This window comes from Aristolochia californica, unplaced genomic scaffold (assembly GCF_029961685.1).
Source record: "Aristolochia californica isolate CCGP_79_NKW_82.1479 unplaced genomic scaffold, dmAriCali1.0.hap1 SCAF_3, whole genome shotgun sequence".
NCBI lineage: Eukaryota > Viridiplantae > Streptophyta > Magnoliopsida > Piperales > Aristolochiaceae > Aristolochia > Aristolochia californica.
Genome location: NW_027181992.1, coordinates 19190486 through 19203384, shown reverse-complemented (window position 1 = coordinate 19203384; position 12899 = coordinate 19190486). Strand labels below are relative to the sequence as shown.

The following is a 12899-nucleotide window of genomic DNA, read 5'->3' as shown; positions in this document are numbered from 1 at the left end:
CATGCTGTCCTTACGATTTGCTATCTTATTAATCGTCTACCATCTATTGTTGTTGGTAATAAATCTCCCTACTCTAGATTATTACCGAATGATGATCCATTTTCATTACCGTTGAAAGTCTTTGGATATCAATGTTTTGTTCATAATTCATTACCTAGACACAATAAACTTGATACTAAATCTATCAAGTGTATTTTTTTGGGATACTCTCGCACACAAAAGGGTTATGTTTGTTATAGTCATACTCTTCAACGTTCATTTGTGTCCAGGGATGTAACATTTTTTGAAGACTCCTCATATTATTTTGATAGCATTCCTCCTGGTCTATCCTCAGTACCAAGTTCCCTTAGACTGGTTGTGCCTCGTGATATAGAGATTATTCAACCCCCAGAGCAAGTGGCTGACACCACACCTGTCGAGTTAACAAATCCACTAGAGGTAAGTCCTTCATCACCAGTTATTTTTGGTCCTCAATATGATACTCACCCTATTGCTATATGGAAAGAACCTCGATCATGCACTCAACCTTCTACTTCTCATCCTATTTCCAATTTTGTGTTTCATCATCGCCTCTCACCTTTATGTTGTCAGTTTCTTTCTTCTATTTCCTCCATATCTGTTCCACAGTCATATCAAGAGATTCTACAACATACAAGGTGGAAGGTAGCAATGGATGAAGAAATGAAGGCACTTAATGACAATCATACATGGTCATTAATTCCTCTTCCCACAGATAAAAAACCTGTTGGTTGCAAGTGGGTTTATACTATCAAATACAATCCGGATGGGTCCATTGCAAGACTGAAGGCTCGACTGGTTGCAAAAGGTTATACTCAGTGCTACAGAATTGATTATGAAGAAACCTTCTCTCCAGTGGCAAAAATGAACTCGGTATGTATCTTATTATCTCTGGCAACCAATTCATCATGGCCAATATATCAACTAGATGTAAAAAATGCGTTTCTAAATGGTGATATTAAAGAAGAAATTTACATGCAACAACCACCTGGGTATGTGGTTGAAGGGGAGTTTGTATGCCACCTTAAAAAATCTCTATATGGTCTAAACAAATCCCCTCGGGTATGGTTTGAGAAATTTAGTCAAGCCATCACACGGGCTGGTTTTCACAGATGCTCTGCAGCTGTATATGTTGATGATATTATTTTAACTGGAAGCGATTCCGAGGGCATTCAAAAAAAAGGAGAAAATATGTGCAGAATTCAAGACGAGGGATCTTGGATTACTCAAATATTTCTTGGGTATTGAAGTATTACAATCCAGACATGGGATTATCCTATCCCAAAGGAAGTATGCTCTTGATCTACTAGAAGAAACATGAATGATGGGATGCAAACCAGCAGACACTCCTATGGATGCAAATACAAAATTATGTGGAGGCACATGAGAAGATGTAGATATTGGAAAATATAAAAGACTTGTGGGACGATTTATTTACCTGTGTGTAACGAGGCCGAATATTTCATACACAGTAAGTGTGGTAAGTCAATACATGCACAAGCCACAACTTAGTCATTGGCAAGCACTTGAAAGAATACTATGAAATCTGAAAGGAGCTCCTGGAAGGGGGCTTCTATATAAAAATCATGGTCACTTCAACATCAAAGGATTCAGATGCAGACTGGGCTGGATCCCCAAATGACAGAAAATCTACTTCGGGATTTTGTACGATGGTTGGAGGAAATCTGGTTACATGGAAAAACAAAAAGCAAAATGTAGTAGCACGGTCGAGTGCAAAAGTAAAATACAGAGCCATGGCACACACTGTTAGTGAACTCATATGGATAAGATCTCTTCTCACTAAGTTGGGATTCTACAAAGAAGTTCCAATAGATCTATATTGTGACAATCAAGCGGCAATGCACATCACATTGAATCCAGTCTTCCATGAAAGGACAAAGCATATTGAAGTGGATTGCCATTTTATACGAGAAAAGTTCCAAGTTGGTTTCTTATCTCTGAAGTATATATCATCACAAAATCAAGTTTTAGACATTCTCACCAAGCCAGTCACTCACAAGATTATGTCTACCAAATGCAGCAAGTTGGGCATTTATGATGTCTTCTCACCCCCAACTTGAGGGGGAGTGTTAAAATGTGGGTCCCACCATGGTGCTCGAGCTGGTGGGACCCACCATGAGGACGTGGGACACCAAGAAAAGTCCTTTCCCAAGCAAGCATGAGTTAAGGAATCAAGAAACACAAGCAGAATTGACTTAGAAGACTTGAAGATCAAGTGGGACCCACAAATATCTCATGAGTTGTCGACCTTATCAAGATGAGTTGGGGGATCATGAGGGACCCACAAGGATAAGGCTATGAGTTGGCCTTCTCTCCTATACTCACTTGAAGAAAGCAAGAGTTCTAGTTCAACTCGTAATATGCTTCTAGTAGTTTGGTTTAAATAGATTTATCTTAGAGAGTTAGAGTTGGAATGTAATTAGAATTGAAAGGCTAATTGTATAATTACTCTGCCTCCTCCTCTACTATAAATAGAGGTGTTGTAATTCAGAATTAATCAATTTACAATCTCATTCTCGAGTTACTCTCTCTCTCTCCTTTTGCTTGGCGTAACCTCTCTTTGCTCTTTTATTTTTTCTTCTCTCTACCCGAGAGCTCTTCTTCCCTTTTATCTTTTTCTTTCTTCTTTCTCTTGCTCGAAATTATGGAAAAAGGATCCTAAATCCAACAATATGCAATGCAAGGAAAGGAATAGAAAGAGTAGTGAATTTTTCAAGGCTACGACTTTCTCTTTCCCTCTAAAACACTTTTGAGAAGTTTTTCAAGTTTGAGAATAAATTCTCAAAGGTTTTGCAAATAAATACTCATTAACTTCTCTATGTATAGTTTGATTGGGTATTTATAACTTTTGAAGCTAAACTAGTTGTTTTTTACCGTTTGCAAAAATTAGACTGTTGATTGATTGATCACTTAAAGTGATTGATCAATCAATCGATCATAACGATTCTTTTTGTGTTAGAACGTGACTTGTTAATTGATGGACTAATCGATCAATATGTTACTATTGGACCTGAAAAGTTAAGTTGATCGATCATTGCCAAGGGATGATCGATCAATCAGTATTTCCTCTGGCTGTGCAATGGAAGTATGATCGATTGGTGAACTTCCTATAATCGATCATTTTTTATGTCCCTTACTAATAGGATTCTGTCTAATCAATCAATCATGTGGGATGATCAATCATTCCATGTGAATTTCACTTGCCTGGACATTGATTGATCAATTCAAATGGGATGATCAATCAATCCAAATGGGATGATCAATCAATTCAAATGGGATGATATGGCTATGCTCTGGATGATCGATCAATCGACTAAGGTTGATCGTTCATGCTTTATAGTCTTGGCCTGCACACTCTTGGATGATCGATCATTGGCAGAGGCTAATCGATCATTCCAGTGCTAGTTTCTCACAACCTGAACACGATCTCAATCCCTGATTACAAAACCCAAACCCGAAAAAACTCGAAATGTCAAAACCTGACCCCAACCTGATCACCATCGCTACAACCTTGTTCTCCGTGCTCTTGTAAACCCAACTTAAACTTAACCCATCCTCGAACCGTCGCCGTAAACCTGGCCCATTAACACATTCATATGATTAGCATATGTAATAAGAATAGATCTGCTTCGGGGCTCCACTTCAAGGCAAAGACAAATGGTTGGAGGAAGGAATACAAAATGACCGTAGTCTATGAATGATTTTCACCAGTGAAGAAGAAACCCGATTGATTTCATTTGTTGTTTTGGTGTTTTGTTGTCAACAAGCAAAAAGAAAATCAAAATGTACAAAGAATGGTTTTTAGATTTGATTATATCCATATTATTAAAAATCATTCTCATTTGTTACTTGATTTCTTTGAAAATATAAAATAGAGAGAAAGTATTCAATCTCGAAAACAAACATAACAAAGTCCAAAACTAGAGATATCTAAATGGGAAATAGGAGAGTACATGTATTGAATGTCTAAAGAGCTTGAATCAGAAAAAAAATATAGTCCTACACAAATAATAGAGAAATAAAAGCACGTTTCATTGAGTATTGAAAATCAAAGAAACAAAGAAATCCAAAATGAGGAACAAAGACATAACTTAACTAATGGAAGTGGAAATAGACAAACACAACTAATAAACTATAACAAATATAAGAGAATCTTATAGAATAATAGAGATGTAAGATAATCATTCTCAAAGTATTGAAAATCAGAGAAGTAAAGAAATCTAAATGAGGAACTGAGACGAAACTTACTTGATGGAAGTAGTGATCAACACACAGAAATGTAGAGACAACAAACACAAACAAGAATCTGTGTACATGAAAAATAAAAATCTTCAAGAGATGCATAGTCCAAAAATCATAAAAATTGAGAAATCCAAATTAGGAATAGAGATGAAACCAACAAACACGAAAGGAGAGAGCAGCAAACAAAAATCAATCTTTGCAAATCGAAGAATAATTGAAAAAATGAAGAAAAATTTGTATGTATCATCTAACTTATTTCGGAAGTTGTGTATCACTATTTAAAAAACAATTGAAAAAAAAAACCAAACGGTCTTTGTATTTCAAGTAGAACATGAAAACATGTGAAGAAAAGAGTAACAATTGTCTTTATCCTTCCATTTAAACTTTTTCAACGGACGAATAAATATCAGTAAACCAAATAACGTCATTTGAAACATGAATGAAGGGAAGGAGAGGGGCCAGAGAAAGAGAGGAAAGGAGAGAGGCTAGAGAAAGAGAGGAAAGGAGAGAGGCAAGAGAAAGGGAGGAAGGGAGAGAAGATAGAGGCGAGAGAAAGGGAGAGAAGGAGAGGTAGACATCTATAGATCACCGAAGGGAAGGAGCACTCGTTAGAGGGAAGGAGTTTTATCGCGCTCGTCCGAGGGGAGGGGCTTTTCTAGACGGAGGTTTATGTCACTCGTCGGAAGGAAAGAGGATGAAATAGGGCAAAGGGGATGAATGAAATGTCGGAGATCCCAAATGACCCTGACATAATTTCATCCCCACTTTCAATTTCATTTCTCTTCTCTCTGAATTCTTTGATTCATTGAGAGAAATTTTTTTAACTAAAAGAGAAAATAGTTTTCCATCATGTTTTATTTTCTCTCCACGATTATTTGCAGCCAAACAACAAAAAATCACTTTCTTTTTCCTTTTCTTTTCCTTTCTTTTCTTTTGCAGTGGTTCCAAACAAACCCTTAACACTTATGTGTCACTTTCTGTAGAGAATCCGCTTTCCCTCATCACTTTTCCTTCACACTAACACCCCTTAAACTTTCTGCTTTAATGTATCATTTGTCAACCCCATTGATTCTATCTATGCTTTTCCTCTTTGGGTGTGAAGTTTGTCTCCTTGATAGCCCTTTCCTCTTCCCTCTCGATAAACTCTCATTCTCTCTTCTCTAGTAAGCTCTCACACCCTCTCTCGTGTTCCCTCTCACTCAAAATCTTCTCTCACATCCCTTGTGTAGATCCCTCTCTTTGTCATCATTCTTCTTTTCTAATTTTCTCTTCCAGGTTAGCCTTTTCTTATTTATTTATTTTTTGTTTCTTTTCCTCTTTGTTTTAATTTTCTTCTTGTATTTCTCTCTTTGTCCTTCATTTTTCCTTAGCATTTGATCTCTATTTTTTTCTCATTAAGGTTTACTTTTTTTATTAAGCTTTTTTGTGTCTCAAGGAACTATGTTTTTTCATTTTTTTGTTTTTTTATTTTAATTTTTGATCCAAATATTATCTAAATTCAAAAATTATCTAACAGAAAAAAACTAGAAAATATAAGTTTGGATAATTTTTCAGATATCTAGATATCTACTAACACATCGGTTTCATAATTACAATATCCATACCGAATTCAGACTATTAACAACCCTAATACACACTTGACCAATTAAAGACTTGATCCCTTCTTCGGGTTACGGGTTTGCAACACCAAACCAATGGTCAAAACTTTGTTGACTCGACAAAGTTTTCCAATTTAATTCACAATAGTGAGCGACGTGGTCGAGTCACAACTCATGAGCAGTTTGGGCAAAATACTCTCATTAGTGAACGACCTCGTGGGTGGTCGAGTCACAACTCATGAGCAGTTTGGGCAAAATACTCTCATGCAATGGTGCTTCTCGTATAAAAGAGCTTCTACATGCATATGAAAGAAGGTAGGGTTTTTTTTCTTTATGTATTTTCTATCTAATTGCAGAATTCTATATCCTGTAATTTATTTAGTAAGTTTCCATGTATATATATAAATATAATTTCTGTATATGGTTATATGATTTGTTAACATTTTATAATTTTTAATGCGTTTTAATAATTTTATCATTATTATCTCGTTTTGATGTTTACGATTGAGTAATAGGAATTAGGGCAAGAAAATGTATTAATAATATAAAAAAATATGAATAATTACAAGTTATGCATAAGAAATAAAAAAAATTCCCTTTATAAATTGTTGCTTTTTTTAATTCTTTAAAACAACTAAAGTCAGGCCTCGTCCCAGGCTTCAAGCTTCCGAAGGCGCATAAGCCTGCTGAGCCTCGCGCAAAAGCACGCTTGAGCAAACCCGGCATTCTTTGACGGATATCCTTGCCTCGCGCAAAAGCGCCCTTGAGCAAACCCCGCATTATTTGAATCCGGCCGTGCGATGGAGATTATGTCGGATCACTGGGAGGGGAAGCCATACGGATCGCCGGAATCTTCCCGAATCTGGCCCTGCTCCACTCTTCTCTCCATCATCGCTCCTCGACTAGACCGAGCATCGCCAGAGCGTGGGTTCTTGCAGAAAGCCCGTCAGGGAACGTCTTTCTCGACCTTCCAAGAAACCTCCTCTGGGGTTCGTCACTCCCCTTTAGGAACCAAACAATTAACCCTAGCAAGAAGGCGAAAGGCAATCCCTCCGTCTCGGGACCGTTGACGGCTTCTTTGAAAGGAAATAACACAATCTTGGGTGATCGGCCTCGGGTGAAAGATACTGAAAGATTAGTAAGTAGCATGTCAAGTGTATCCATTACTCTTTTAAAAAATCTAGGCTCTTGCTAGCAGAAAACTTTGTCAAAAATGGTTATGAGCATAACAAAGTTCGGTTTCTTTATTCATCAGGCTTCTTCAGATTATAATTTAGATGTCGACCATGCACGAGTAATGTCAGATTCAGTCTCAAAACCATGATCTTGAATCATTTGTTTAGAAATAGACCATCCTTCTTCCCCCAAATTCCCATGACTACAAGTTGATAGTACTGAAAGAACTATCACTTTGTTAGGGCAAATGCCACCAGATAACATTTCATTGAACAAAGAAATGGCTTCCTGTGCCTGGCCATTCCTACCAGAGGCTGCTATCTTTGCACTCCATGATACTACTTTTTTTTTTCATTAATTTCCTCGAACATTTTTCTTCATGAATTTATATCTCCACATTTGCCATACATCTCTACAGTGGCAGTCCCAATTGCTACATCATTTAGGAGCCTGGTTTTGATCACCTTAGCATGAGACCAACTTGACCTTTCCACTACAGCTGAGACTGATCAAGCCTGTATAAGGCTTGAAATTGTAGCTGAACTAGGCTTCTCCACTGATAGTAACTTCTCTATGAAGGGGCTCATGGCTTCATCAGGCATACCACATTGGGCCAAGCCTTGGATCATTATACTCCAAGAGATCAAAATCCTTTGCCCAATTTCTTGAGAAAAATCAACCTTTTCACATTTTGAATATGCACCCAATAAGGAATGCCACACGAGTATGTTCATATCTGGCCCCATTCGAAGTACAATAGATAATATGCATTTGAACCAAATTGTTTCACCAAGACTCTGATACACTTGAAGGAGATCCAATAATGTCATAGCATCTGCCCCAAACCCTACTCTGTGCATCAAATTTAATAAGTGCAACCTTTCTGCATATCTCTCATCATGAACTAATCTAGATGAGAGAATTTCTAGTGACATTGCTGTTGTGATGCATGTCATTGAAGATCTTATAAGCTCAATCCATATCAAAACATTTACATTACATATCAATTAGTGAATTATCTGCAAATGTATCGGATTCAAACCTCTTGATATATCTAGGCCGTGGATTGACATTCCTTGATCTTTATTTTCAGTATAACTTCAAGCTTGAAGAATGTACTATGGCAACCTCATCGAGGTTCACCACACCCGGGGAACGTATCTCTCTAAACAACCTAAATGCTTCCTAAGGTTTCTCATGCAACTTGAGTTGCAATAATGATGGATGGTTTTGATATAGGGTGTTTATGTAATAGTGAACGTATCTCTCTAAACAACCTAAATGCTTCCTAAGGTTTCTCATGCAACTTGAGTAGTAATGATGACGGATGGGTATGATATAGGGTGTTTATGTTAGAGTGAATACTAAAATGACCTTGGTATTCTGATATCTTGACTTGTAATAGAAAAGAGAATCAACATGACACTACCAAGATGACCTTGGCTTGTTTAATTGCCGGATGGCTGAATCTATATTGATATCTAGAGTGTTAAATTATCGGCATATGTGAGCGGGGGGAAGGCAAGATTCTACAAGATAGTTGTTGGATCAAACATGTTTTATTGAGTAGGAAAGAAACTACCATTTACAAAAGACTAGGATTGAAACATGTTCTTAGCAAAACTGCTATTAAAAGAGCTATGGAGGGAGTGTAATCCCCTTTACCCATGAAATCACCACATTAGAGTCCTCCATGATGACGACTACTGTGAAATGATCCATGTGATGAAAGAGACCGTGCAAAAGATCATGCCTCCATTGCAATTGAATGAATTGTCTAGCATCCAAATAAGGTGCAGGATCTGCCCCAGATGGTGGTGGATAACTTCCCCAACATAATTGGTCCAGGACTGTTGGATGCTAACATCACTAAATGTAGAAACAAAGTTGGTAAAGCTGGAAACGTGTAACCATCCATTATCTTCTCAACACAAGGAATTCCTGGTTTTCTAGTACCCAAGGGAGGACTTGAATGTTCAGGTGTCTTTTGTAACTTGTAGTAGCTAGCCCAAGAGAAAAAATCATATAGAAAGTACCAAGATAGAATACTTTCCTAAAATAGTAACTTTACAAAAATAGAAAATTTTCTTCCATCTTTTACATATCTTCAATTTTTTTAGATGACTTTCTTCTTCCACTAGTAAGCAATGTATTACATCAGATGCCATGATTCTTTATGATATACTTGGCGGTAGATTCCCTTCTAAAAGAATGAAGACCTTATTGTTATCTTTCGTTGTTTCATTGTGTTTCTTGATGTTTTTTCTTTTCTGTGGGTTGCTATGATTATTCATTCTTAAAGTCTCTTTGTTGCCACTATCAAGGTCGTGAAGAAAATAGAACTTGGTTGACTATATTTTATTCTGTAGTTGAAAATGTTGGCATATCATTAGTTTGGTTTCCTGGTAACTAGATTTTGGTCAACTTATGTACAAATTTTTTGCAGATTTAGTGTAGGAAGAAGCATACTTTCGTCTATCTGCACTTCGAAGAAAAGGGTAGGCTAATAGAATCAGCATATTTGTCCATCATAAAGAAAACAAAAGAAGCTAGTGTGGAAAGCGAAAACACGTAGTAGAGCAGAGAAATGGCAGAGGCCGTTACTTTGGTTGTCTCAAGTTGATTGATGGTGGGGGTATTAGGTCACCTGAATTTGAGAATCAAACGGCAGAGCAAGGGAGTGAAGATAATTTCTTTTGTGATAGACAATATGCTGATTATGTTAGCCTTGACATCGGTGAGGAAGAAGCTGAAATAGGTAAGGATCTAATCTCATCTTGCTAAATTTTTTTTTTAATTGAATTTTACATTTTTTACAACTTTGCTTAGCATTTCCTATGACTATATATGTTTCTATTGCACTTTTTGAGACCATGCTCTAGTAACTATACATAGCCTGGAAGTTGAGTAGAAGATGCAAATATGTTTGAAAATAGGAGGAAGAAAGAGGTTATGGATTTGTGTCCTAAACCTCTCCCTGAAGCTTTATTTATAGATGAGTAAAATTACAATAATATAATTATGCCTTGAAACTTAAACTAATTACATCAATGCCATCTTTATGAGATGATACTTTATTTACCAATATGCCACCACTGTGTGAGACTTCTCCTTGGTCTGTGGGCTTGAGCCCATCTTCCACCTCTCTTGGATGTGTGGGCCTGAGCCCATCTTCTAACACACTTGGATGTATGAGCCTTCCTTGGTTGTGTGGGTTTGGGCCCATCTTCTAACATTACCAATGTATTCTTCAGCCATTAGAGACAAGTCGAGAATGATAATTTACTTAACAAAAGAGATGATATAGCCTAAGGAATAAGCTTGACTAATCGAAAATCAAGCCTAGCCAAAAATCAATATCCTTGACAAGGTAAACCAGCTCGGGTAAAATGAGGAAGCACCCGAGCTTAACTAGCCCTTTAAGCAAGTAAAATATCCACTAGGCAAGAAGGAGTGCTGACCAAAAGATACTTTAATCAGACCTCTTATCTTCCTTTTAGATTATGAGGAAAAAATTAATCAAGAACACCAAAACATCAAGGAATCAATTTCCTCTTTCTTGTTGATAGACTAAGTTGTTCAAGATCTTTTCAAAAATAATTGTTGACACAAACTTACTAAAACCAGTCTAGATTCAGTCCTTTTTTTTATTTAGGCAAGATATGATTGATTGAGGATAAATAAATCAAGCCTAATTAATGAGATCTTGAGGTGGTTTGATCTCTATAAAAAGAGAAACTTTCCTCAAATACGTTGGCGCCACCTTGACTTTTCAAAAAACTACTTCCTTAATTCATTTTTTCTTGCTTCTTCTTTTGAAAGAATTTTCCAACCTTGATTTCATGTGGAGATTCATGAAAGAAGAAGGAGGCAACTCGTGGCTTTGAATCAAACAAGAGTTTTGGCCTCTTATAAAAAACTCTTCCATAAGTTTTTTTATTTTTAAAACTTCTTCTTTCAACTTTTTTTTTTTTTTGAAGAAGTGTGTACATAGATTAAAAGAGAAGAGTAAGCACAAACAAACCTAGGTCGGAGAGCTTTCCTCCACAACAAGGTGTTGAAGTGAAATGCCTGCCTTGGCCTGGGTGTCTGCCAAGTGATTGGCAGAGCGAGGAATGTGCTTCAAATTACAATTCAAATGAGAAATTATATTACAATTTTCCGAATGCATATCCTAGTGACGCCACGGGAGCCTGATGGATTTTGCACACCAATTGATGACCACCTTTGAATCTCCTTCAATGTAGAGTGGACGCGAGAGATGATTTGAAATTTTTTTGATTCCGTTTAGCAGTCCCGATAATTCAGCTATTGTGGAATCAGAGTTTCCAAGAGGGCCCGCATGAGAGAAGAGGAGATCGCCGTTTGCATTGTGTATAACTCCTCCGTAGCCCGCAAGACCAGGGCAACCGAGAGCACTCCCATCAAAGTTAAGTTTGAAGTGTCCTAGTGGTGGTGGGGTCCAAATAACCATGACCGTTGGGGAAGAGGGCTGAGAGACACTTGCAACTAACTGCCAATTTTCCATGAAGTTGGTGTTGCTAAAGTTTCTGAATTCTTTTAGGTGAAGTAGCCAAATAGATACTTGGCCTGATATTTGCTCAGTTAGAACTTCAACTGGGGAGGATTTGAATTTGAATTTCCTCCTGTTTCTTTCTTTCTATAGTACCCATAGGATGGGACCAATACAACATGATATAATTATCTTTCCTAACTTTGGGAGTCTGGAACCAATAAGTGAGGATAGTAGCTGATAGATTTGCTGCAACACAGTATTGGAGCCCAATTTTATTTAAAAGAGAGGTCCAAATCGAATGGGCAAACTGGCATGATAGGAGAATTTTGGCTGTTTCTGGAGCAACTTTAGAGAAAGGGCAAAGTGGGTCTTGGATTTGGGTACCCCTTGGGATTAAATAATCAGATTTTATTTCTACAGGTAGTCCAAATGAAAATTTTTGCACGTGGCGGGGCGAGGAGGTTTCTAGGTTGAGGCCGCAAGGTGTTTTGGATGGGCAGTGGATGTGTTGCATAGGAAGTTGTAGGCAGAGGCAGAGGCAGTGGAGAAAACACCCTTTTGAGCATGGTGTCCAAATTAAAGTATCATTTGTGTTGTTGGGCTTCATTGCAGGAAGACTTTCAAGGAGATTGGAGGCCAGGATGGCTTCAGGATTAGAGAGATGTTTTCTGAGGTTTAAATTCCAACTAACTGTCTGACCAAATGTCAGAGATGAAGGCATTAGAATTAACTGAAAGGTTAGAGATTGTTTCATGGCGAATTTTGAGGATGGATTGGCCAGTCTACCAATCATTGCAAATTTTTTTTGAGGTACCATTTCTGATGTAGCAATTTACTGCCTTTTTGAATTCAGGAAGAAGTCTGACGATTTTTTTCCAAGCAGAGGAGAGAGAATAGAATCGTCCCCCCCAGTCCACCAACCTGAATGCTTGTTAGCTTTTGCCGCAACAAGAGCTCTCCAAATTAAGGCAGGATAGAGATTGAATTTCTAGATCCATTTAAGGAGAAGTGCAGAATTTGTAGTGGTAGTAACTTGAATACCCAAACCATCGAGAGATTTTGGTTTGCAAAACTCTTCCCATTTTACTAGATGATATTTTTTCTCCCCATTTGGCCCTCTCCAAAGGAATCTTCTTTTTAGAAGCTCAATTCTTTTCCTGACTAAAGCAGGACAACGGAACATGGACAAAAAGTATTTGGGAATTCCATGTAAATAGGATTTAATCAGAACCAGCTTTTGAAAGGAATTCCCCCCTCTAGGAGGCCAAACGCCATTCCAATCGCTCAATGATAGGGTGCCAAGAAGCCTTAGAAGGGAGCCGAGGGGT

General features: G+C 37.5%; 1 long non-coding RNA gene across 1 annotated transcript in view; it reads left to right on the top strand.

The window, feature by feature from the left end:
• The first annotated feature begins 6563 nt into the window (after window positions 1-6563).
• The window catches only part of LOC137960465 (uncharacterized), a 33293-nt gene continuing 26957 nt past the window's right edge, over window positions 6564-12899 (top strand). The window contains exons 1-2 of the long non-coding RNA XR_011114167.1: window positions 6564-7017; window positions 9502-9813. This is a non-coding gene — a long non-coding RNA (uncharacterized lncRNA). The remainder of the gene's footprint in view (window positions 7018-9501; window positions 9814-12899) is intronic.